Source organism: Leopardus geoffroyi, chromosome C2, assembly GCF_018350155.1.
Source record: "Leopardus geoffroyi isolate Oge1 chromosome C2, O.geoffroyi_Oge1_pat1.0, whole genome shotgun sequence".
NCBI lineage: Eukaryota > Metazoa > Chordata > Mammalia > Carnivora > Felidae > Leopardus > Leopardus geoffroyi.
Window position 1 is genome coordinate 151,337,893 of NC_059333.1, and position 25,733 is coordinate 151,363,625.

The following is a 25,733-nucleotide window of genomic DNA, read 5'->3' on the forward strand; positions in this document are numbered from 1 at the left end:
ACCATATATTAGGTGTAAAATAAATCTCAATAAATTTACAAGAAGTGAAATAATATAAAGTATGTTTTCCAGCCACAGTAGGTTGAAATTAGAAATCAATAACAGCAGGAAATGCAGGAAGTTCACATGTATATGGAAATTAAACAACACACTTTTAAATAACCAAAGGGTCAAGAGATTTAAGAAAATACTTAGAGATGAATGAAAATGAAAACACACATACCAAAATTTATGCACCTAAAGCCGTGCTTAGGGATAAATTTATAGTTATAACTACCTATATTTAAAAAATGAAGAAGAATCACAAGTCAATAACCTCCTAAAAACTAGAAAAAGAAACCACATAAGCCCAAGTAAGCAAAAGGAAGGAAATAATAAAGTCAGGAAAGGAAATAAATGAAATAGAAAGACAACAAAGAAAAATCAGTAAAACCCATAGTCGGTTCTCTGAAAAGATCAACAAAATTGACAAACCTTTAGTGAAACTGACCAAGAAAACGATACAAGATTTGTATCATTACAATGTAAGAGGGACATCAATACAGACATAAAAAAGGATTATAAATGAATACTGAGAACAGTATGCAAACATATTACATAACCTAGATGAAATGAAAAATTTCCTAGACAGAACTACAAAAACTGACTCAAGAAAAATAGAAAACAGATCTGTAACCAGTAAAGATTTTGGATTAGTAACCAAAACCTTCCCAGAAAGAAAAGCACAGGTTTAGATGGCTTCAGTGGTTATTACACCAAAAGCAGACAAAGATAGCACAATAAAATAAAACTATGCAGCAGTATCTTCATGAATATAGATGAAAAATGCTCAAAAATATTAGCGAATAAAATCTAGCAACATATAAAAAAAGATTATGAATACTATATGAAAAAATATGACTTATGCCAGGAATGTAAGATTGGTTGAACACATGAAAATCCATCACTGTAATACAGCACATCAATAAGCTAAACAACAAAGACCACATGATCATCTCAATAAAAGAAAAAGCATTTGATAAAATCCAACACCTTTTCATTATATATACACTCAACAAATCAGGAACAGAAGGGAACTTTCTCAACTTGATTAAGGCTGTCTACAAAAAGCTCACAGCTAACATCATGCTTCATGATGAAAGGATGGATGCTTTCTCCTCAAATATTGACAAGATTGTCACTCTTACCATTACTATTCAGTATTGTATTAAAGGCTCCAGTCAGGGCAATTAGACAGGAAAAAGAACTAAAAAGCATCCAGATTGGAAAAGAAAATGTAAAACTATCTCTATTCAGAGAGAACACGACCTTGTATATTGAAAATTCTAAGGAACACACACACACACACACACACACACACACACACACCCAAAAAACTGAGATCAGCAAAGTTGCAGGACACAAGATTGATATATAAATATCGATCATATTTCTAAACATCAGAAATTGATACTCAAAAAATAAAGTTAAGAAAGCAATTTCATTTACAACAGTATCAAAAATAAAATACTTACAAATAAATTTAACATAAGAAGTTCAAGACTTGTACACTAAACACAGAAGAAATATCCCATATTTATGGACTGGTTTCTGTCTGGTGGCAACAGCTGTTGGGAGATAGTTTGAAATGGCAGTAGAAGGACACTCACACGCACCCCAAGCACAAAGTGGAGGGAGTTAGCAGAAGCTGGTTGGCGGAAGGGCAAGAGAGTAGGAGTCTAAACCAGTGGTTTTCTGGTTTACACTGAGGGTTCTATCGCCTCCCAGGGGACAATCAGCAATGTCTAAGAGGTCTCTAGTTGTCACAGCTGGGGATATGCTATTGTCATCCAGTGGGTACAGGTCAGAGGTTGATGCTCAAAATCCTGTGATGTACAAGACAGTACCCCACAACAAAGAATAATCTGGTCCAAAATGTCAATAATGCCATGGTTGAGAAACCCGGGTCTAAACCGAAAGCTGCAAAGCATGCTCTTTGTGCCCTGGCATCCCCAGGCATGCCCAGCAGAGTCCACAAGGGGGCCTTCATTACTGTCACCACAAGAAGGCATAAGGGACTAGGATCATTGTAGACTCTGGGTTCAGAAACCACTCACAGACCCTGTGATGGTTCACTCCATGTGTCAACTTGGCTGGGTCACAGGGTGCCCAGATAGTTGATTAAACATTATTCTGAGTATGTCCATAAGGATCTCTAGATGAAATTCACATTTGAATCAGCAGACTGAATATAGCAGATTGCTCTCTCTAATGTGTGTGGGCCTCATCCAATTAGTTGAAGGCCTGAACAGGACAAAAGGGGTGACCCCTCCCCCTAAGTAAGAAAGAATTCTTTTTGTCTGATGTGTTCAAATTGGGACATTGGCTTTTTCCTGCTTCAGGACTGAAACTGAAACATTAGCTCTTCCTGGTTCCCAAGCCCGCTGATCTTTGGGCTGGAACAGCACCACTGGTTCTCCTGTTCTCAGTCCTTTGGACTCACACTAGAACCAACCATTGACTCTCCTGGGTTTTCAGCCACAAAACACGGGATAGGTCACCCTACATAATCGATTACTCATGATAAATATCTTTAACACATGTATATAAATGTATATTTATACACACACATCCTATTGGTTCTGTTTCTGGAGAACCCTAATACATACACACATCACACTTTATTGACAAAAAAAAAAAAAAAAAAAAAAAAAAAAACAACCCTGACCTCTTTAATAAACCTTGATTGCATTTTTCTGGCTTCATCTGTGATGACTGTACCTACAGGAGACAAAAAAAGCCCAGTGTTTATATGAAGCCCAGCACTTTTCTCTCCCATCTGGACATTAAAGCAGCATCTGACACCCCATACTTTTGTTTTCTGAGCCACTGGACACAGTGGAAGCTGTGTGAGGCCTCTCCTGCTGTTTGGGTTTTTTTTTTTTCTCTACTTCCCATCCTTTGGGGAAGGGAAGGGTGTTTTCATGTAGATCCCCTGCACAGAGGACAGCTAATGAACACTCCATAAAAATACACAGCTCTTCTCCCCACTGAGAATTTCCTCTTCAGTTTCAACTGGATAATGATGCTCTTTGCTCCCTCTACTATATAAAAGTCTGGTACATTTCTTCTGCCTGTAATAAAAGTGCATCAAGATAAGAGTTGGCAGCTGGCTGTATTTGGAATTAGATCACATAATTACAGTGGAGAACGTAAAACTATGAAGAAATATACACTAAAACCTCACTAATTCAGACCTCATCAGTTCTGAATTTGTGATCAAACATGGTAGGCTAAAATTTAGCCATTTGTTCTCAGAGTAAAGGGATAGCTAATAGCAACTAATAGCAGACGAGAAAAGGAGAATATTTACCTTCCAAAGGGAGCAAATTATTATCAGGTACTTACTTAGAAGTATCAATTTGTATATAAACACTACAATTACAGTGTAAGCAAATAACAGCTGCAGAGCCCGGGTTTTTAGTATGCAAACCTCAGATCTGAGGGTTCCCCGAGTCACAAATGCTGGCACTTAATCCTGGGACAAGGGTGAGTCCTGTTTGTTCACACTTTCACTGAGTGGAGGTCAGAATAGCAGGCAATAAAGGGCAATCCAAGTACAGAGTGGTCAGGGCTACCTGAGGAATGGACTGTGAGTCACCGCCCTTGGTGGGAGAGGAGGAGGAGCCAGAGATGGGGAGGTTTCCAGGTGTTGGTGATCCCTCCTCCTTCCCAAGATGCCATCTGGCACCAGGGGCAGGCTTTACTGCTCTCTTGGCAATGAGGGACAGGGTGACTAGTAGACAAGGGTTCTTCTAGGCTGGGCTCTGCCGCAGGGGGGCCGGTCTGGTGTCTGGACCATATCTATCAAGTGGTAACCAGCCCTCTCTGTCCTTTGTCATGAATGGCACACCGAGCTGTTGACCGTGACTCCACCGAGGCATCTCAACATCAAGGTCCTTGTTCTTGGCAGCCTCCCCTTCTGGACCCCAGGCTTCGACAGCTCCAGCTGTCCATGTAGCCATTCAACACTCGCTCACTAGAGCTCACAGGAACCCCTGGCTTCCTGCATGGCCTGCACAGGCTGAGGGACCCAACCCGAGAGGTGGCTCTCCCCATCAGTGCTCCATGGTCGCACCTGGGCCACGGTGCATGTGGTTACACAGGACTTCCCAGAGAGGGATGCAGTGCCCTCCAGCCTAGTCTTCCCCCCGCCATGTTCTCAGACCCCCGTCCCTTCTGCTGAAGGTTCTACTCTGCCCAACATATGGCATCCACACACACCGCCCTCCATCCCACTGCAAGGAGGGTCAGGACATACACTCCTCACCACATTGTGCGCTCTCTCTCTCTCTCTCTCTCTCTCTCCCCCACACTTCTTGGCCCAAAGGGCCAGGATTTCTTCTCTCTACCTCCCACGTTTCATCCTTTGGGCCTCACAGCTCAGTCTGTTAAGGGAGAGTCAGCCACTCTCCACTATAGAAGAAACTCTCATCTGAGTCAGATGAAATGTGGCTGCAGGAAGACCAAAGCCCAAGGACTGCCGAGGACAGGAACTCTTCGGTTTACGGTCTTAAAAATGTCTCCTCTCTACCAGATTAAAATGGCTGAGACAACTTGAAAGTTCCCACTTTCAAGTTATGTTATCAGAAGTTACCAGGTTATAAGCAATCACCACGATGTGCCTGCAGTCCCCATTTCTACATGGGGCTTGCTGGACCTCCGTCGCCCATGGCCCGCTGCGGCATTCTGTGCACTCAAGAAAACCTCTCCCGGGGCGCCTGGGTGGCGCAGTTGGTTAAGCGTCCGACTTCAGCCAGGTCACGATCTCGCGGTCCGTGAGTTCGAGCCCCGCGTCGGGCTCTGGGCTGGTGGCTCGGAGCCTGGAGCCTGTTTCCGATTCTGTGTCTCCCTCTTTCTCTGCCCCTCCCCCGTTCATGCTCTGTCTCTCTCTGTCCCAAAAATAAATAAACGTTGAAAAAAAAAAATTAAAAAAAAAAAAAAAAAAAAAAAAAAAAGAAAACCTCTCCCTAGTCTTACCCTGGTACAATTTTTCAAACACATCATCAATTAAAAACACCTTGTAAAAATGTAGTTGTTTTGATGTCTTCAGTATTTAGACTCAGAAATAAATGATGAGCCCAGAGATGGCTTTATCTATTTTTATCCAACTTCGGACGACCCAAAGCATCCCGGGAAAACCCCTTTTCTCACCGTGCCCTGGTTACGGGACATGGAAGCCTACTTGAGGATTAGGGTGTTCAGTGCCACCCTAAAGAAGGCGGAAAGAAGGTAAAGCAAGTGTCAGCAAATCATTTCAGGTTCTTTGTCCTTTCCTTCTGCTCCCATTTCAATGCTGTGGTTTATCTACCAACACAGAGTTCCCACTACATCTTAGAAATGGGTTCCACAGAATAAAAGACTTCCTCTTAACTTCACTGAACTGCAAGAAAGAACACTGAAAAGTGATTCATTCCCTTCTCTGCAAACCCATTCCTGTGCATGTTTGATACAGAAGCCTGAGCATCTTCTACCATATTCGACCTGGATCTCCCCTTTCTCTTTCCAACGCCTTCCTTCCGTGGAGTTGTAAATTATTATAGCTCACGAGGCCTTCCTCTTTCTTGGTGTAAAAATTTAGCACTACTTTTAGGAAGAGATGACACTAATTGGGAACAACATACTTCATAGATTTGCCTTCAAAAAAAAAAAAAAAGTGCTGAGCGCTGCGGGAAGGAACTCTTTCAACTTCTGTGCTTGTTGTAGTCCAGTTTAGATCTTTCAAAACAAGATTTTCCAAACTATCTACACACTTCAACTCTCTAGTACACCCTTTCAAAGGCACACACTTATTTGATCTGCCTGTTCTGGAATCGTTCTGTGACTGCAGGAAAGTTGTTTCGTTCTATAGCAAATTTAAATTATTTCAATCTGATCTAAGCTTTTTAAAATGTTTTTAAGCTTTATTTTTGAGAGAGAGAGAGCATGGGTGGGGAGAGGAGCAGAGAGAGGGAGACACAGAATCCAAAGCAGGTTCCAGGCTCCGAGCTGTCAGCACAGAGCCCGACGCGGGGCTCCAACTCATGAACCGTGAGATCATGCCCTGAGCCAAAGTCAGATGCTTAATTGACTGAGCCACCCAGGCGCCCCTCTGATCTAAGTTTTTTCAATCTGTGTATTCAGATCCAGATTCCAGGTGACTCCCAGAAGTATGGATTTTCTGCTGGGGGAGAGACTCTGGTGCCACAGGGTATCTGTTCAGCAGGGCTTCACTGGCAAAGACTTGGCTTGAGAAAAGTGTCTGAGCTTGGAAAACATGTGGGTGACAATTCCCTCAGCACCCAGGGGGCCTTCCAGCCTCTGCCTCTACTCAGTCTCTCATGGGTTGGTGGCATTTATTTGACTGACTCCAGAGTAGGCCATTAAAAAGAATTTGCCAAATTTCACAAAATCCAGCCACGAGTGCTGTTACTAAGACAGTGCCAACTGGCAAATAAGTTCATCCCAAATGCCTACCGAGTGCCTAAAACCCAATATATGACTTTGAAACTCAGAGATACGGTCTATACATAAATAGAAAAGAAAATGACCCCGATCATGGCCTTTGATGAGCTAAAGGAAGACACACATATAGACAATAATCTTGAAGAAGAGGAAATTAAATGTATAGAAATGATAAACTCCCAAATGAGGGGTACTTTTCAAAACCATGATAAGAAGTCTAATTCTACATTTTTTAAATGTTTATTTTTTGAGAGAGAGACAGAGCATAGATGGGGGAGGGGCTGAAAGAGAGGGAGACACAGAATCTGAAACAGGCTCCAGGCTCTGAGGTGTCAGCACAGAGCCCGACGTGGGGCTCAAAACCACAAACTGCAAGATTATGACCTGATCTGAAGTCAGACACTTGTCTGACTGAGCCACCCAGGCGCCCGGTAAAAAGTCTAATTCTAAACCAGCTCCCACAGTACTTTAAACCAAGAGTTTCAAGAACAAGCATCTGTGCCCCCAGGAGTGCCCGCCCCTATCAGTCTACCTGGGTCTCACCAGGATGTGACAGAGTTAGCACCCCACCTTGCCAGCTGCAGACTCATGTCCCAACCACCTGCGTGTAGCTGTTATTTCTCTGATCAATGTCCTAGACAGCCTAGGGTTGTTGTTTTATTATTGCTATTATCATCATCATCATCATCATCATCATCATCTTTTAGCCTTTCAGTAAAAAAAAAAAAAAAAAAAAAAAAAAAAAAAGAGGCTTGAAGCTTTGAGGGCTGTTTTGGATTTCAAAGATGACACATAGAAACATATAAGCAGGGGCACCTGGGTGGGTCAGTCAGTTAAGCGTCCAACTCTTGGTTTCAGCTCAGGTCATGATCTCACGGCTTGTGAGTTCCAGCCCCACACTGGGCTCTGCACTTGCAAACAGCCTCCTTGGGATTCTCTCTCCCTCTCTCTGCCCTTCCCATGCTCATGCTCTCTCTCAAATAAATAAATAAAAACTTTAATAAAAAGAAAAAGAAAAAAATAAGAAACACACAAGAATGCTGCTCTCAGCCATTTCCTAAGTAAACTATAAGGCAGCCAGAAGTGAGCGGGGCCCGAAGTCAGACAAGACCCTGTAGCGATCCGGGCAGCAACGCAAGCCACTCTGCCCCTTGGTTTACACAGGATCCAACAGACCCAGTGACATACGAAGTGTCTGTAACAAAGAGAGATGCTGGGCAGGACCTCTGGGAAGTTCTAAGAGAGGCTTCACAAGGCCTCGAAGGGTGTTAAAACACAGTCATGCCCTCTTCTACACATAAGCGTTCTCCTTGTGCAAAACGGCTTCTGGTACTGAACACGTGACAGTGAGACATCCAGTGACCACCCCCCCCCCCCAGCCCCCCACCACGACCAGAAGAACCCAGCATTGAGCCTCTCGTTAGGCTGGACAGTAGGCATCCACTGTTAAGTGGAAATGGCATATAGGCAATCAGGCTGAAACAGCATCAGATGATGTAAGCTGCGGGGGCAGGCGTCCCAGGCTGCCATGCCCTCCGTGTCTGTTGCTCTGTCTCCTCTCCCTCAAGCCACACCTATCTCCTCACAGGAAGTTGCTGATGATCACCAACATGAAGAAAACCCCCAAGCCTGCTTTAGACAGTTCTGCGAGATTTCCAAAAGTGGAAAGCCATGACATCACAGCCCTGCTGAGGGGTGGCCCCGACGGGTAACAGTGAAGGTTAATCCTTCTGGCAGACAGGATGTCAAGCAGTATATTGATTTTGCATGTTGTCTGGACCAAGAGATGTCTGGAAGAATGGACCTAGACCAATTCAGGGGCAGTGGCTGACAGTACGGCAGGATGGGAAAGAAGACTGGGAAGCCAGTGACAAGGAGGTGTGAGGGAGAGGTATGTGGGCGATGGGCCCCCCAGAGGAGCGCAGCAGGGCAATGTCTCAGTATCTCTGTGGAAGCTCTCGATAATCAGGTGGACAAGATGACATCTGGGGAGATCAGGTGGCCTCTTCCCCAGCGGGGCCCCTATTCAGTGGGCCCTGGGGACACGGTCCACCAACACGGCCACACGCGGGTCCGACCTCACAAACTTCCCCGCTGCAGGCTTCATCTGACTGTCACCACTGCTCAGTGCCTAGGCCTGTCTTCCCAATAGCAGAGACCAGCGCCAGCCCTTCCCCAGGACGTGGAGGGGAGGAAACCAGCCAATCACCTGGTGGAGAGTGACTACACTAGTCCCTTTCTGTCACACAGGGAGCACTGGTTCCTGTCTGGAATAGACACGCAGGGGTTTGCCAACTGTGCCTGTAACGCTCCTGTCTGCATCTTTGCCCGTCGGTGACGAATACTTCATTCTGTACCACGGTTCCCTGTGTCACATTGTGACTGACCAAGAAACTCGCTTTACAGCAAAAGTAGTTTGGCCATGGGCTCATGTCCATAGACTTCACTGGTCTCACCAACATGCCACATCACCTGGTGAGATAAGGGAATGACCTACTGATGACTCTTGGCCCACCAGTTTTCTACCTCTGGACCAGATCCATTTCAAAACCCCTTTCCAATCTGATCCTTTTTAACTGCGTGCTTTCGTCAATGACCCAAGGCCCACATGCGATAAATATATTGCTTTTCTTCCTTCCTTCCTTTCTTTCTCTTTCTTTCTTTCTTTCTTTCTTTCTTTCTTTCTTTCTTTCTTCCTCTTTCTTTGAAGTCTCAATATAGTGAACATTGAAATGAATGTTTGAACTAGACTGGAGTGTACATTTTCAAAGGGAAAACAGTTTCAAACAGAAAAGCTTATAATAAAATATTGTGCTAGGCTAGGCCTTTCAAATTGTGGTTATATTCAAAGATATATAAGCAAAAGCATTATAAAGAGAGATTTGACCCTAGATAATATCCTACTGGATAGATACCAAAGAAGAGAGTAAAGCTGCTCTAGGCAAAAAAAAAAAAAAAAAAAAAAAAAAAAAAAATCTCCAATTCAGTACGTTGGCAGAAGGGAAATTATTTAATGATCTTTAACATTAGCCTGATCTGTGGTGGGTTTCACAAACCCAGCTATGAAGTACATCTTCCATCAGCAGGGGGTTCAGGGACACATGCTTTAATTAAAGTTAGCTACTTCGAGGATAATTAAAGGTGTGTCACAAAATTCTATAGACAAGATTACAGAACTCTGAAGCAGAAGCTAGCCAAAATAACTACACCTTTATTTTCAATTAACGGGTTCAGGAGCGCCTGGGTGGCTCAACTGGTTGGGCAATCGACTACAGCTCAGGTCATGATCTCATGGTCTATGGGTTCGAGCCCCACGTTGGGCTCTGTGCTGACAGCTCAGAGCCTGGAGCCTGCTTGAGATTCTGTGTCTCCCTCTCTCTCTTCTCCTCCCTGCCTTGTGTTCTATCAAAAATAAACAAACGTTAAAAAATTTTAAATAAATGGGTTCAGCAATTTGAGAGATGGCGGGAAAGGTAGTTTAGTCTTGAGTAGTAATGCCCACAGACATTCCATTCAAATTGGATATCAGTGAAAATTTTTTCTTCCAGTTTTTTCTCAAAATTCAAAGGTAACACCCTAAGAGCATAATCTTAAGTGTTCTGTAACATGGCCAATGGAATCTGCTACGGTCTGTGCCCATCGATTCTTCAGTCAACAAACGCTGTTTGGGTGCCCCCGTGTGCCCAGAGATATGTCCGACAAAGGAGGACTGAGATTCACAGCACGCAGCCCTGCCCGACCTTTCCAGACAGGCAGAGGAGACAACCTCCCAACAATGTGTATCCCCATCTGGCCCAGCTGGGGCACCTGTCCTCTACCATCTCTCTCCCTTTTTTTTTTCACTCTCAATTTTGCAAAAACAGTTCTCAAAGAGAAACAATGTCCCAGGTGCTCCTCAGAAGGAGCCTCTCACAGATCTCCACCCCTTCTCATCCTTTTGAGTTTTTACTTTGGAATTTCTGTGTGGTTTTCAGCACCCCCAGAAAATGCTCACTTAAGAAAAGTTGAAAGATAGGATGACGTCATAAAAGAAAATTAATCCCACGACACTACTGAACAAACAGCGGATACTAACACATGGCTTTGCTGAGGTGCCATTTGTCCCACTCTTTGTAGGGACTGCTGTTGGGTTTTGTCCAATGACACACAGAGGCAGGTGCCGTTGTCCACTAAACACCTTACCCCCGGTGTATTTCTGTGTTGGTACAGTCCCTTTTAAGCATCACTCTTAATGGTTACATTACATTTTATCCAGCGCATATCCTTATCGACCCGTTCCCAGTGTGGTACATCTGGGTTGATTCTAATTTTGGGCAATTTCACAGAGAACTACGAGAAACATCTTTGTGCATCAAGGGTTTTCCGCATTAAGGACTTTTCCCCCTTAGGCTAGATTCCCAGAAATGAAATGGCTAAGTCCAAGGGTACAATAAGGCTCCTGAGACATACTTTCCGGCGTGTCTGAAGGGCGGCATCTAAACAGTGAAGGCACCTAATGAGCAAAAATGGACAGAGATGATGGTGTGCCCCCAGCCGATCTCCCATTTGTGCAGGTTCACCGGGAACACTGCTCTACACGAAAATTAGGCCTTTGCTTCCACACCGAACCCCAAATAATTTTAGATTCTTTTTAAAAACCTGTTTTTGCCACTGCCTAGGTTTTCAGTAAGTCCCTTTCTGAGAAAGGAGTGTTATATGCCCACACTGCCCAGGCTGTACATTGATAGTGCTTCCTCAAAAATTTTTCAATTTTACCAGGCTTATCTGATGTAAATACTAAGTACTGAATGCCTGTCCTCCCAAGTCCCAAAAGCTTATTTCTAAGACCACTTCAGAATAATGAGTCCAAAAGGGCGAAAACACAAGATCTCAGCCTCTGTCTCGGTCTGGCAATTAAGTGAATTTCTCACATGTTTCTAACAGAAGGAATGGAAACACAGCAAGACATCCCTTCCCCTGGAAAGATAATTATTTGAGGAGTTCTTCCATGAATCTGGAGAAGAATCACTTGAAGAAAATTAATGCCAGGTGGCTACAGCTATGTTTTGAGTTATAACCCAGGGTTGCCCCCCTATTCAGGAAGGAGACACTGAAAATACTTCTGATGAAATAGGGTGTTCGGCTAGGCCCTTCAAACTGTGGTCATATTCAAAGATATTTAAGCAACAGGATTATAAAGAGAGTTGACCCTAGGTAATATCCTACTGTGTAGATAACAAAGAGGAGAGCAAAGTTGCTCCAGACAAAATTTTTGACTTCCTTCTAACCAACAGAGAGCTAGCTGCTATGCAAAACAAGTCTAACCTTTCCTGTTAAATGATAGTCAATTCAGCTATGGGAAAACATTTAAATAAATTTAGAACAACTTGGGTGTGTGGATGCAGTTTTTTAACTGTATATTTCACTAAATCTAACTATGAATCAAGTAATTCTTTTTAAGGTTACTCATTTTTGAGAGAGAAAGAGACAGAGCGTGAGCAGGGAGGGAGGGAGGGAGGGAGAGAGAGAGAGAGAGAGAGAGAAAGACACAGAATCTGAAGCAGACTCTAGGCTCTGAGCTGTCAGCACAGAGCCCGACGTGGGGATCAATCCCACAGACAATGAGATCATGACCTGAGCCAAAGTCAGATGCTTAACCAACTGAGCTACCCAGGCACCCCTGAATCAAGTAATTCTGATGAAAATTTAGCATCCAAATTGAGATCTTCCATGATTGAAAAGTACACATCAGATTTCAAAGAGTAGTACGACAACAAAAAAGAAGGTAAAGGAAGGCATTAATAATTTTAGATTGATTATATTGACTGGGACCTAAGCAGCTTGATGAGACAAAAGAAGGTAGAAGAGGTTTGGGGGTAAGATCAGGGTTCGGTTTTCAAAGAGTTGAGATGATTATTACACATCCAGGAGGAGAGGGCAAGTAAGTTATTCGAGGAGTTTGAGAGAGAGGTCTTGTCCAGGGATAAAGGGTCAAGGATCACTGTCATAGATGGTATTTGAAACCATGAAATAAGACCGAGGTGAGGTCTGTAGGGAGGAAATGGAAATAAAAAGGCAAAGCGGATCAAAGACAGCCCTGGGGCCTCCCAACATTCAGAGGTCAAGCAAAAGACAAAGCAGCAGCTAGAGAACTACCAAGGATGTAGAAGGCATTTATGAATGTATCCTCCAGACTTAGGGAAGAGAGAATATCGAGGAAGAGGGGCTGACTGGCGGAGTCAAATGGAGCTAATGGAACAAGAAGGATGAGAGTGAGAACAGCCCTTGGGTTCAGTAAGGTGGAGTCGCTCACGGATCATCGGGCAGTTGCTGGTGGAGTTGGTGAAACTGAGCTGGCCATCTGCGGCGGGCAGGGTGGGGTAACACAGAATGGGACGAGGGAATTTGTGGACAGTGAGACTAGACAACCAACTCTCTTTAGCTGTTTTTGTATATAGGAAAACAGAGAAATGACTCAGAGCTAGAGGTAAAAGTCAGTTACAGAGGGAGTGTTTTCCAAGAAAGGAGAAATAACATGTGTGTAAGCCAACAAGAATTATCTGGTAGACAGAGAAAACTGGCAATACAGAGGGAGAATCGCTGGAGTGATATGTTTGAGTATTCAAGGTAGGAGGGGCTACGGGGCCAGGGAGCGGAGGGTCTCACTTTAGATGCAAACACAGATGTTTCATAGGTAGTCCAGAACACAGGGCAGAGTATGTAGATACAGAGGAAGGCAGGTGGGGGGCAGATGGTGGAGTGAGTCTGTGGGAGCTCCCTCTGGATGGCTCCAGCTTTCTCAGTGAGAGTGACAGCAGGGACACTTTAAGAATGAGGATGGAGAGGTGAGCACATCTGAGGCAAATGGGAAGGCAGGGGAGAGAGTGTGAAACAATCAGTGAAGAGAACGGGAGAGGGCCAGGCCCAGGGAAATATCAGGCACCCACCCGAAGCTCATGGCCATACGAGGCCAGTCAACTGCTTGTGAGTTTTCCTTTGGCCACATTCAGTGGCAAGGATGCAGGCAGGGAGAGGCAGAGATGGGGACTGAACCAGAGAGAAGGATGCTGTCCAGGATGGGTATGTGAACTGAGGGTGTGCTCCAAAGATTGACTACAGGGCATGCCACGAGTTATAGGCTGGAAAAGGCAGAGGAGAGGACCTCAAGGGTCTAGGGTCATGGGCTGAGAGTGAGGAGCACTGAGGGACTGCCGGACTTGGAAGAAGACAGGAAAAGGGTTGGAAGAGGGAAGCTGGTTGCATGAAACAGATTATGAAGGGCTGGCCATTACTGGGAATGAAAGTGTCCATCTATGACTGTGGAAGTCGGTGGCAGGACGGGGTGGAAAACAGAAAATCAGAGCAAAGCAGGTCAAGGAACTGGGAGGCCTCGATGTTAGAAGGATTCCCTACCTGCATACTAAAGTGCCAGTTCTAAGGCAGGAGCAGTGCTGCAGGGAGTGGTGGAAAATCTGGAGCTGAAGTCATCAGGAACTGAAGGGAAACAGCCCTGGAGTCAGGGGGACTGAAAAACGGGGATAAAGAGCACGATGGGATGAGTCCTGGTCCATTCAAGGCAGAGTGGTAGTGGGACCATGAGTCACAAGGGGCAAGAGGGAGAGGGAGGAATGTTTCAAGTTTCCTCTTGACCAAGTCAATGGAGAACAGAAGGCCAAAGTAGACGTGACCTTTAACCCAGCGTGAGGGGCTCCTTTCAACTTTTATTGAGCAGGGGCAGATCGGGAGCAGGGTGCCCTGCGGGGCCTACCGTGGACGGTGAGGATAGCAGAGGAAGCCCAGTACTACTCACGCTTACAAACCCCTACTGCCCTTTGGGAAGGACATGGGTAGAGCATCTGGAGAGGGCAAGTCTGAGTTCTAGTGTGTGGTCCCCAACATGACCCCTTGTTTAATAAATTAATAAAGAACCCAGAACTAGACTGCCAGATCAGTCTTCCCCAGTTGCTAAATTCCTGTTAATCATGAAATTATTTTATACAAAACATTAAATAAGTATGCTTAATATGGTTCAGGAAATAAGACTTTTTCAAAGTGCAACTGTGAACGAGAAGCTATAAAAATTACATTTATTTGAAAAAGTTAATGGAAACTCAGTGGACATACTAAAAAACAGACTAGACACAGCAGAGAAGATAAGTGGTAAATTGGAAGAGAGAGCTGAAATAATAACCCAAAGTGCAGCAGGAAGAAAAGAAGTAAAGTAAGAAAGGAGTTTAAAGGACCCAGATGATATGGGAAGAAAGTTCTGATCAAAGTTTCAGGAGAAGATAACAGAGAATGGAGAAGAGAAGCATCCAAAGAACAAAATGGCTGAGAATTTTCCAGAACACTGCTTAGACAGCAATCCTTACATTTAAGAAGTCCAGTGATTCTTGAGTATGACAATTAAAAAGAAGCCCATTACTATATATGTTATAGTGGAACTCAGAACAACAAATACACTAATAAGGAATTAAAACCAGCCAGGAAGAAAAGATTACTACAAAAGAACAACAATCATATTATTAGCTGAATTCTTGGAATGAAACAATAGAAGCTAGAAGACAGTGGAATAATATCGTCAACACATCACATACTATGTGAAAAAAATAATAATAAAGTGTTAAAATCTTACTAAAACACCAGACAGCACTCACATATAAATTGGGGAGGGAGGTGATCAGAGTTAAGTATAAAGTCCTTGAATTGCTCAAGAAGACAGAAATGACTCTGACTCAGTTTGAATTTTGTTAAGGTAAACACGTATGCTAAAATTACCATATCATAAACACTAGAAAACAGAAATAGAGCATAAAGTTTTGAATAAGTGAGAGGGGAAAGTGTAATGTGGGGTAGAAGAGAGGATCTAAATTATACTGAAAGCAACTAGATAGAGTAACTAAGTATATAAAAGGTGGGACAAAGTACAACAGTAAAATAGAACCAAATATATTAACAGTAGTACTGAAAATGAATGTATCTTTCACATTAAAACATACAGGTTAAAAAAAGCAACTTTATGCTCTTTAAAACAGCTTCACAAGTGAAATAAAAATATACATAACTGTTGGCAGTGAAAATATAAGAAAATGATAAAACAGGCAAATACTAAGCAAAAGAAAATTGGCATAGCTCTATTAGAACAGACTTAAAACCAAGGGGCATTACTGGACATTAACAGGGTTATTTCATAATGATACAGGTTCAGTTGACCAGGAAAAAGAGTAAACTAGAATGCACCTAATAACATATTGCTTCAAAATATACAAAGCAAAAACTGAAAGCAGGCCAATATGAAATTGACAAATTCATTTCTATATATATTCTCCCTCAATAACTGATTAATTAAGCTGCAAAAAAATGAGTAAGGAAGAGGGAAGATTTGAATAACACAATTAACTGGCTTAAGCTAATGAACATATATTGACTACTGTAACCAGTTACTTTATTTTCACGAAAACATGGGATCATCTGTGAAAACTATGTACTAGGCCATAACACAAAATTGCCACAAATTTCAAGGAAATGGACTCACGTAGACCACATTCACTTATCACAATGTACTAAAATAGAAAAAATAATGGCTAAAAGTTTCTGGAAATTTAAAAAATAAAATAAAAGCGTATAAAGAACTCATAAGTCAAAGAAGAAATCCTAGTGAAAATGCGAAAAACTTACATGTGAACAGTAAAAACGCTACAAATCAAAACTGTGGAATACAAATATCACTAAAGCAATACTTGAGGCAAATTGATTGGGCTCATGCATGTGTATGTAAGAAGAAAGGCTGGGAGTTAATGAGTTAAATCTTGTAAAGGTAAGAGATTATAAAAAGAATAAAGTCAAAGAAAGTAGAAGGAAGGAAATAGTAAGGATGAGAACAGAGATTAATAAAATAAAAAAATGACACAATAGAGAAAAGAAAGCCAAATTTGGTTCTTTGGAAAATCTGGGGGAAAAAAAACTGTAACTCCAGTGATATTGATCAAGAGAAAAAGGAGGACAGCACTAAGCTGTGGGGGTAGAAAGTGGTGGCCAACTCTATAGGCTTTCTTATCCCACTGTGACCTAGAAGGAAGTTGGGTTTCGCGTCCATCCAAAAGCCCCAGCCCTCCTGAGACGTGGTCCTGACTGAACAAGCACAGCACATCTGCCCGTCTCCAAAGCACTCCCACTAGATCTCACTTCTTTGGGAAGCCCTTCCTCTTAGGGGAAGCAATTTTAACCATCTCCCTGATTAGCCACAAATGGTCCTGGGCTCTTTTTGTTTCCCATTCTCTTAACCGGTTCTGGATCATTTAAAGAAGAGAAGGGGAAGCTAACAGCACTGTATTGGCATCCACCACCACCAGCAGTCTGAAGGGAAGGAAACTGAGGCAGAAAGTGAGGGTGACCACAGTGGGAAGGGAAGCATCAGGTACCTGGAAGCTGAGGGGGAGAGATTCGAGACTGGGAGCCCAAAGGGACAGGGGATTTCCGAAGCATTCAGGCACCAGACTGCAAGATCTGCCGTCCTGGGAGAGGCACCTGACATTTACTGGACTGCAAAGCCGAAAAACCAACTCGCAGATTTCTAAAAGACTAAACAAAGATTCAATTAAAACAGCATTTTTTCTTTTTCTTCTAATTAGCCATAAAAGAGACTAATCTTGACTATGCTGGTTACATGCCATTCTAGTAAATCAAAGTCCCTAATGATCAATAAATTGCTTTTCAAAAAAAGGCAAAACACCCAAACCACATTTATATAACACAAACACAAAACAGCACCTTCCATATTTTCTGAGTCTGGAGCTACACAGATAAAGTGAAATGACGCTTGAGACAATGGTTTTCAAGAGGAGGTTAGGAAGATGTCTGGGGCGAGAAGCACTGCTTATCCAGACTGTGAATCTTCAGAGAAAACAATGTAAAGAGATGGGTAATTTTCCTTTTCTGCAGTGATATAGATAGTACATCCAAGCCTAGAAAATGACCCTGCACACTTTGAGGTAGTTCTATTTCATACCACAAAGAAAGAACCGTATAGAATGACATGGTTATCTGAGTCACGAGTCAGTGTCCGAAGATGATTTGGGGACTCTGGCAAATAGCCACAACAGATCCTGGGGCCACGGGCGGGCACCTCCGTCCTCCAGGCACCCGCCCTTCCTTGCACATCTTGCATTCTTTTCTCAAGTGTCTGCTCAGTGAGATTAAATTGTCAGCCCACAGAATGGATTTGTGCATCCCAGCTGCAGATCGCGTGTCTGTCGTATCTGTGGCATTACGCTGTAAATCACAGCCACAAAAGAACTTTCTACAGAGTGTTTTTCTTTCCCCAGCTGATGATATATAAATATATACAAAAAAAAAAAAAAAAAAAAAAAACCACGAACTCATAATTACTGACAGAAGAAAATGGGGGAATGTAACACATGGTCGAACACCAAACCAGAAACAGTTTTCAGACAGCATTTACGCAGTTTCATTAGGCTCTTTTTAGGTCCCTTCCACAAATGCAGACTTGATTCTCAGAGTACATTTGAATGGGGTCAGGTTTCTTTCAGTAAAGTTTCCAGCCTGTTTCCCACCAAGTTACTCATCCAGCTTTTTCCCCACTAAACTTCTAGCAGTTTCATGCTGTTCTGGTCTTACTTCTATGTAATCGTTTCTATGATGCAAGTTTCTAAATGAAAAGGTCAAAAACCTCTGAGTTTTGCTAAATGAACTTTAGGATAGTTACGTACACACAAACATACATACCTATTATGTTTTCTTTCGACGCCTTTGTTCTCCCTTCTCTAATAGTATCGGTTCCTTTATGGGACAGACACTATCCATACACAATGCCGCGGAAGTTTGAGTACGGCCGCTTTGGAGAGCAATTTGGCAACAGGTCATCAAGCTGTATAACTGCATATAATATGATCCTGCAATCCCACTTCTGGGCACAGATCCTCCAGAATTTCTTTTGCATGCACATAAATACATTTCCAGGATGTTTATTGCATGTATATACGTAATGGCCAAAATAGAGATAATCTAAAGTCCATCACGGAGGAACAGCTTTTTGAAATATGGTATTTTCATATGACAGAATATTTAACATTAAAAATATGAACATGATTTGTATAAAACAATCTGTTCTCTCTCAAAAAAAAAAAAAAAAAAAGCAGAGTGATAATGCAAGTTTCTTTTACAGAAGTAAAAGAGAAACAACCCTCATGGAAAATTCTATAGTGAAGTCAGCTTTGAAGAACCAATAAACATGAAGATATGTTCTGTCTTACTAGAAAAGAAAAGCTAAATGAATAAACAAAACAACCCAGGATTCTGGCTTTTTTCCTTTGCCCGTGAAACTGGAAATGATGATGAATAATTGTATTTATCGCTGGCAAGTCACGGGGATCTGTCATACTCATATACGACTAATAGCAAAATCAATGTATAAACTTTCCTGGGGGGTTAATTGGCAATGTGTACCAAAAATGTAAGGAAAAGTAAACAACTTTCAACAAAGTAATTCATACAAATGAAACAGAGATGTGTACAAGGATGAAGTTACAATAAAAAGTATAAAGTGCTTCAGGTTTTAACAAAAAGAAGGATTTGTTAAATAAATTATGGTACATAAATGAAATGAATTATTACGAGGATACAAATGTCACAGAAGAATAATCATTGACTTTAACATTGCTCGTATGTTGTTGAATTTAAAAAATGATCCTATATGTGTTTGAAAAATCATATTCAAATGGTCCTTATTATTCAAGATATCTGGTGCCAGAGAAGAGTCACATAAAGTGAATCCATTTAAAATGGAGACCAAATTATGGGAAATTAAAAGTTTTGATTAGCACAATACATATTTGAAGAAAAAGAAACACAAAAATATAGTTTATTTGGTATTTTACCAGATTTCCGTAATAATATTTTTCATTAAAATGGATCTTTAGGAAAGATCCTAAAATTCATGTCGAAGCCTAGGGGGTCAAGAATAACCGAGACCATTTTGAAGAAAAAAGCTAAGAAGAAAAGATTATACAGCCTTAATAATTCAATAAAATGGTATCAGCTGAGGAATCATAAGAGATTAATAAAGCAGAGTTTAGAAACAGATCCAAAAATGTAACAAAACTGGCATATTATGGAGACTGCAATAAAATAAGTGAGAAAATAGGAAACTATCCAATAAATGATAATGGGAGAAGTGGTTTTTAGTATGGAAAACAATTAGATCCCTGCCTCACACAATACAGAAATACAAATTTCAGAGGAGTTTTAAGATCTGAACGTTTTCTCTAGTAAAATATGGCAATGCCTAGAAAAGAAACTTTGAAAACCAAAATGTATTTTTTAACAATCTCTAAGTGAGGGGCACCTGGCTGGTAGAGCATGTGACTCTTGATCTCAGCGGTGTGAGTTCAAGCCCCACACTGGGTGGAGAGATTGCCCAAAAGTAAAATCTTTAAGGAAAAAAAAGACTCTCAGGGAAATCTAAAGTAAAAGTGAAATGCAAAGTGAAATACATTCTATGCTTATCAGATGAACCAAAATCGAAACATCTGATGCACAAAGATATGGGGACACAAGGAACTCCAACACGGTGCTAGTAGGAATGTAATGCGGGCCAACTACTACGGAGGGCAATTTGCAAAACCTGTAACAGACAGATGTTGAGACAGGCATATCCTACTACCCAGTTATTCAACTTCTGGGGATATATATCCTAGGGACACTTACACATTTCTACAAGACCTTATCAAAGATAGTCCCTGCAATATTTCTCATAATAGCAAACAGTAAAAATATCTTTTTGTCCATCAATGAGGTATTGATGATACCAAACAAGGAAATATTATGTTAAAATGCATCAACTAAACTTTCAGTTATCAACAAATGCTATCAACATATGTTTTTAAAACAATGTTAGGTGAAAAACAGCAAATTACAAAAATAAATTAACAGACCTTCATTTACATAAATTTTTTAAATGTTTATTTATTTATTTTGAGAGACAGAGAAAGAGAGACAGCACACATGCAAGCAGGGGAGGGGCAGAGAGAGAGAGGGAGAGAGAGAATCCCAAACAGGCTCTACACTGGCAATGCAGAGTCCGACGCTGGGGCTCAGTCTCACGGATCGCAAGATTATGACCTGAGCCGAAATCAAGAGTCGGTTGCTTATCCAACTGAGCCACCCAGGCGCCCCTAAAATTTTAAACACAAAGTAAGACTACACATTCTGATGAGCACACACTCAGTCCCAATGTTGCAGGCTGCATGGACTCAACCCCATATATATCCATATATCCATATATATATATATATAATATTATATACATATTATATTATATAATATATATGTATATATATAATACACAGATAGATAGATATATATGTGTGTGTGTATATGTGTGTATATATATATATAAAATACAGGGATATATATGTATACATGGTCCAGCACATGGCCAATATGCAATACTCTTAGCATGGCGGCCATCATGAATACGGTCTTCTAGGCAGCATCTTGATCACACGGACAGTGAAGGGAAAAGGCACTAGAATGGTCTGCTTAGCCCTCTCCACAGCTGGATACAAAAGCCCACACCCTGTGGTCTCCCCTTGTGACTTGGCCCCCACCTCTGTGTGGAACACAGAGGGCATTTCAGAGGGCAGCAGTCTGACTACACCTATACCTATTTATTCTTCCGAGTTCACCATGGACAGTGCGGTGTGACTATAGTTACCTGGCTCAGGAAAGAGAACTCCTTCTCTCATACCTTTGGGGGAATTCTGGGGTGAAATGAGTCCAAAATAATCACAACACACCTGAGCTAGCTTCTCAGTCAACCCTCTTTAAAATTCCAAGGACATACCACAGTTCCGTACTACCAAAGAGAGGGCCATAATGTCCCAACTCCACCTTCTCCAACACACAAGCCACCCTCCTAAAAAGCTGGGATAGGGTTCGATCCGTGGATTTAGGGTAGCAGGCGCCAGAGGGGAGGCCTGCCTGCCAAACACTTTGTAAATCATTTCCGGAGATACTGAACTGTTGGATTTTATTCCTGGGATTCCTTACTGGGGGCTTGGGAAAGAATGCTCCGTAGTGCCGTTCTCCAGCCAAGGTGGCGCCACCATGTGGTAACAGCACAAACAGCTTATAAATCACTCAGCCTTGAAGTTCTGTGGTCCTCTACCGATTTTTAATATTGAGAAATTCACAATATTCCCATTTTTATGTTTCAAATGAGAATTAATTCATATGTTTTTTCATTTATATTTTCTCATGATACTATTTCAGGTCTGCTTTATTCAAATACACTCTATGAACAACCTGGCTTCAATTTCTCAATGTCAGTGCTGTTGTATCTGCGGTCTGGCTTCTTTCACCACCCAAGAACCAGCTGGAGGGCAAGGAAGAGACAACCAGTTTAGATTCCACCTAGATCTTAAGCCCAAATCCTCCCTACTAGCTTTCTGGACAGGTTAATGTGCAACTACCTTTGGTTAGCATCCGTTAAAAGAAGTAGAAAATCACCAAGCAGCTTCATTTTACCTTTGACACTAAACTGGTAAAATCGATAATAACGAAAATAAAAATCAAGCTCACCTGAAAAAACTAAGCAAGATGATGGTTACCCTTGAGGGATAAGATCTATGGAGGACATGGGGAGACGAGGAATATTCTAGGTCTTAATCTGGGCAGGTGCAGGTGTGTCCAGCTTGTGAAAATCCACTGAGAGTACAGTTCAGATCTGTGCTATTTTCTGTTATTATGTCATAGCTTAATATAACGTTAAAATAAAGTCACCAAGTTCAGACCCGTCGTCCCTCTTTAACTTGCCTTTGAAACAAAAGACTGCATAAACAGTAATAACCCAAAACAGGGGATGCCCATTTCTCGCTGAGGTATTCCAGTCTGCCCCAACTGATTTCTCTAAAGACCAAGGCCACAGAGGAGCTCTCCTTCTATCCTTCTGGACAGGAAGGAAGGAGACAGGATACAAGCCATACCACTGTTTACACTGCTGAGCCTGGCTAGCCCTTCACTTTTCCCAAAATGAGCAGACCCTGGGGCAAACAATTGTCCCTCCCCCTCCACAGGAAACCTAGGCCACAAAGAGATACACACATCTCCACAGAGATACACTTCACCTTCACAGAGACAACACCCCCCCACACAGACACAGCGCTTCGCCACCACCACAGACAGCCCCCAGCCCGGCAGAGACAGCCAGCTCCCTGCCCACAAAGACCACAGATGGGGCAGGGGGTAATTAGGAGAGATGTAGCTGCCCATGGCCAAGTGAGAGACATCAACTGGAAGATGAAAAGTAGTATTTTCAAAGTCTTGGCAGAGTAAATTTCTCTAGAAACAAAGATTTTTACATCTGTGCCTAGGGTCTCAGAGACTGCTGTAAAAAATTCTTGAAATCACCTCCACTTCCACCCACAGCTCAGATCGTCTGGAACCATCTGCCTTCTACGTTCACCTCCACCATGTCCCCTGAACCCTTACCGCCTTGGAAAGACTGTAACACAAGGATTATTCTGCTTTATAGATTTTAAATATTGAGGCTCGGGGGCGCCTGGCTGGCTCAGTCTACAGAGTATGCGACTCTTGATCTTGGGGTCATGAGCTCAAGTCCCACATTGGGCACAGAGCTTGCTTTAAAAAGAAAAAAAAGCTGAGGCTCAAAGATGTTTGTCAGGCATCCCAAAACTATCCAAGTAGCCATGTGATCGCTGAGAAAGGGCGGGGTAGGCTTAGTTGGAGGGACAGAGAAACAATGTCAAAAGAGGAGGGGTAAGTCTCTCCCGAGCCCAAAGCTCTGAGACCCGCCTACAACCCACTGGAACTGCCTCAAAGGGTCTGGAATAAACGACAGACATCCGGCAACAGTTACACATTCTGGGACTGGACTCCACCCTCCCCAGGGAAAGTGTGCAACAAACCCAGATCAAGGGGCAGGGAGTAGGGAGGGCAGGAATGAAGCCAGACTCCAGGCATTTTCCTGGAGCAGATGGGAGCCAGGGTTGGCTAAACCAACAGCAGAGCGAACCCGCTTCTCTTACGAAGTCCCTGGACCCAAACTGACATGTCCAGTTCGTCTCTCCCATACTTGTCTTGGGGACAGGGCTTGTCTGGGAAACGGAAACGGAGCAGGACTGCTCTAAGAGCAGGCACCTAGAAAATGCCCCTACCCCGCCGGGATGTTAGCAAATTAAATGACTGGGATTGGAGGGGATGCTGCAAATGTCTCAGGTCAGGGATTTCCGCCGCGGAAGCGCTCGGCACCGCGCTCACCCCAAAGGTCCCCCACGGACGCCCCCAAACCTCTGTAGGGTCCCTCGGGACCGGCTCCCGACGTCTGCAAATCCCGCGGACTTGGAGGGAAGGAAGTAAGAGGAAGAGACCGAGATGAAGCCGAAGTGACCACCCACCCGCCACAGCGCGCCCCTCCCCAGGCAGTCCGCGGACCCGGCCGGAAGCGATCGACTAGGGTTCTCACTCCGCACACGGGCCATGACCTTGAGTGAGTCTCTGATTAGCCCCATTTTACAGAAATTGAGAGTCCGAGAGAGCCAAGTCCGCCGCGCTGGCTGCTCCCGGGCGCTTACCCGGTGGTTCCAGGCGCCCGGCGGATGCACCTGCAGCGTAGTAGGTGCGCGGCGAACCGCAGCCCAGGAGCTACGTGGCCAGCGGGGAACGGCGAACGCGAGGGAAACGCAGGGACGAGCTCCGGCCGCGGCCAAGGGGGGAAAGGGGCGGTTGCGACTCTGCGACGAACCTCGAGCAAGTTCAACGCCCCCGCCCCCCGCAAGCCCGTCCGCAGCGGCAGGCTGGCCGTGCCCGGGGACCCTCCTGGTTCAGGACTCGCACGGGCGTGGGGGAGCGTGAGAGGCACCTCCACACACCCACCCCCGAAGTTGCGGCAACGCAAGGGGGACAGTGGCGCAAAGCCGCCGGAGGGGAGGAGACGGTACTCACGCGGGGTGGCCAGGCTGGAGCAGGTCCCCGGCCAGGGTCATCGATGGCGGCCGCGCTCAGGCCACCGCGCCTCAGGACGCCCGGGGCACCTGCCGCAGCGCGGCGCGTGGATGAGGGGGCTGCGAGCGGCGAGGCAGGGGCGCGCGGGTCGCTCGGCGCGCCGGATCTGAGCTGCAGCGCCGCGGGGGCTCGGCCGCCAGAACCGCAGCCGCAGCGGGAGCCCGGGAGCGGGCAGGAGGCGGGAGCGCGGCGGTGGCAGCGGCGGCGAGGGAGGCGCCCGCGCCGCAGGCAGCCGGGGCCAGCCTGGCCGCAGCCGCCGCCGACACCTGCTGGCCCGGCCGACGGCCAATCAGAGGCGCCCGGGGCGGGGGCGCGTGCGGAGGCGGGGCGGGGGGCGCAGCGGGGCGCCCGGCCGGAGGGGCGGCGCGCGCTCGCGCCTGCGCCGGGGCACGGGGTGCCCGCCGGGCCGGTTCCTCGGAAGCTCCCCGGGCGCGCGGGCGGCACGCGCCGGGAGGGGCGGGGCGCATGGGGAGGAGGCGGGGCTGGGGCTGCGCGCGCCCGGGGCGGGGACCCGCGCCCCTTCTCGGGCTCTTCCTGGCGGCGCAGTGCAGTGCTGGGGCCACGGCCCGGGAGCCCCTAGGTGAGACTTCAGGTCGCTATCAGCCTTGGAGGAAGGTGTTTCCTGTCCCCTGCCCCTGAGCCCCGGGGGCCCGGACCCCCCCAGACCGCGGAGTGACGCGTCACCCGAATCCGGGGTGGGCCTGGCTCTACCAGCGCTGCCGCTCGCCCTCCGGAGTGTGGGCGCCCTCTCTCCCGAGCCTCACCAGGGCCGGCGTGGCGCTTCTCCCAAACACAGCTCTTCCTCTCTTCACAGTCCCTGGGTATTTAAAGTCACCGTGGTGACCCATTCCCTGAGCTGGATTCCTTTCATTCTCCCGGGAATGTACTGTGTAGCGACGCCCAGTCGTTCAACACGCCCCGACTGGGTTCGCACCCGGCTCAGGGTCCGCCCCGGGGCTACTGCGCGCGCAAACCTCCCAAGACCCCTCCGCCGTCGCACCGCCGGGTTAGTGAGCCCGCGCTGCCAGAAGGATGCCCGAGGATGGCCGCAAGTGACGGATGCATTCGGGCCCCTGCCAGGGGGTCCAGGTCCTGGAAGAACGCCCGGGAGTTGAAAGGTTCCCCCACCCCAGGCCAGGGCTTCCTAGCGCCTTTGCATCCTTCAGGCGCAGGGCCGGGAATCTTCCTGAGACTGACTGCCTCAGCCCCAACAACTAGACTGAAAACAC

The 25,733-nt window shown here is 44.8% G+C and overlaps 1 protein-coding gene across 5 annotated transcripts in view; it reads right to left on the reverse strand.

Annotated features, from left to right (window-relative positions):
* LOC123575777 (myosin VIIA and Rab interacting protein) overlaps nt 1-25,360 on the reverse strand; it is a 372,974-nt gene extending 347,614 nt beyond the window's left edge. For 4 of the 5 annotated variants that reach the window (XM_045436473.1, XM_045436469.1, XM_045436472.1 and 1 more), the window contains exon 1: nt 24,445-24,694. The gene's annotated coding sequence lies outside the window, so the exon portion shown is untranslated. Of the gene's footprint in view, nt 1-24,444; nt 24,695-25,268 lie in introns of those variants that run through there. The other variant, XM_045436470.1, reaches the window with a different exon arrangement.
* Between the last annotated feature and the right edge of the window lie 373 nt (nt 25,361-25,733).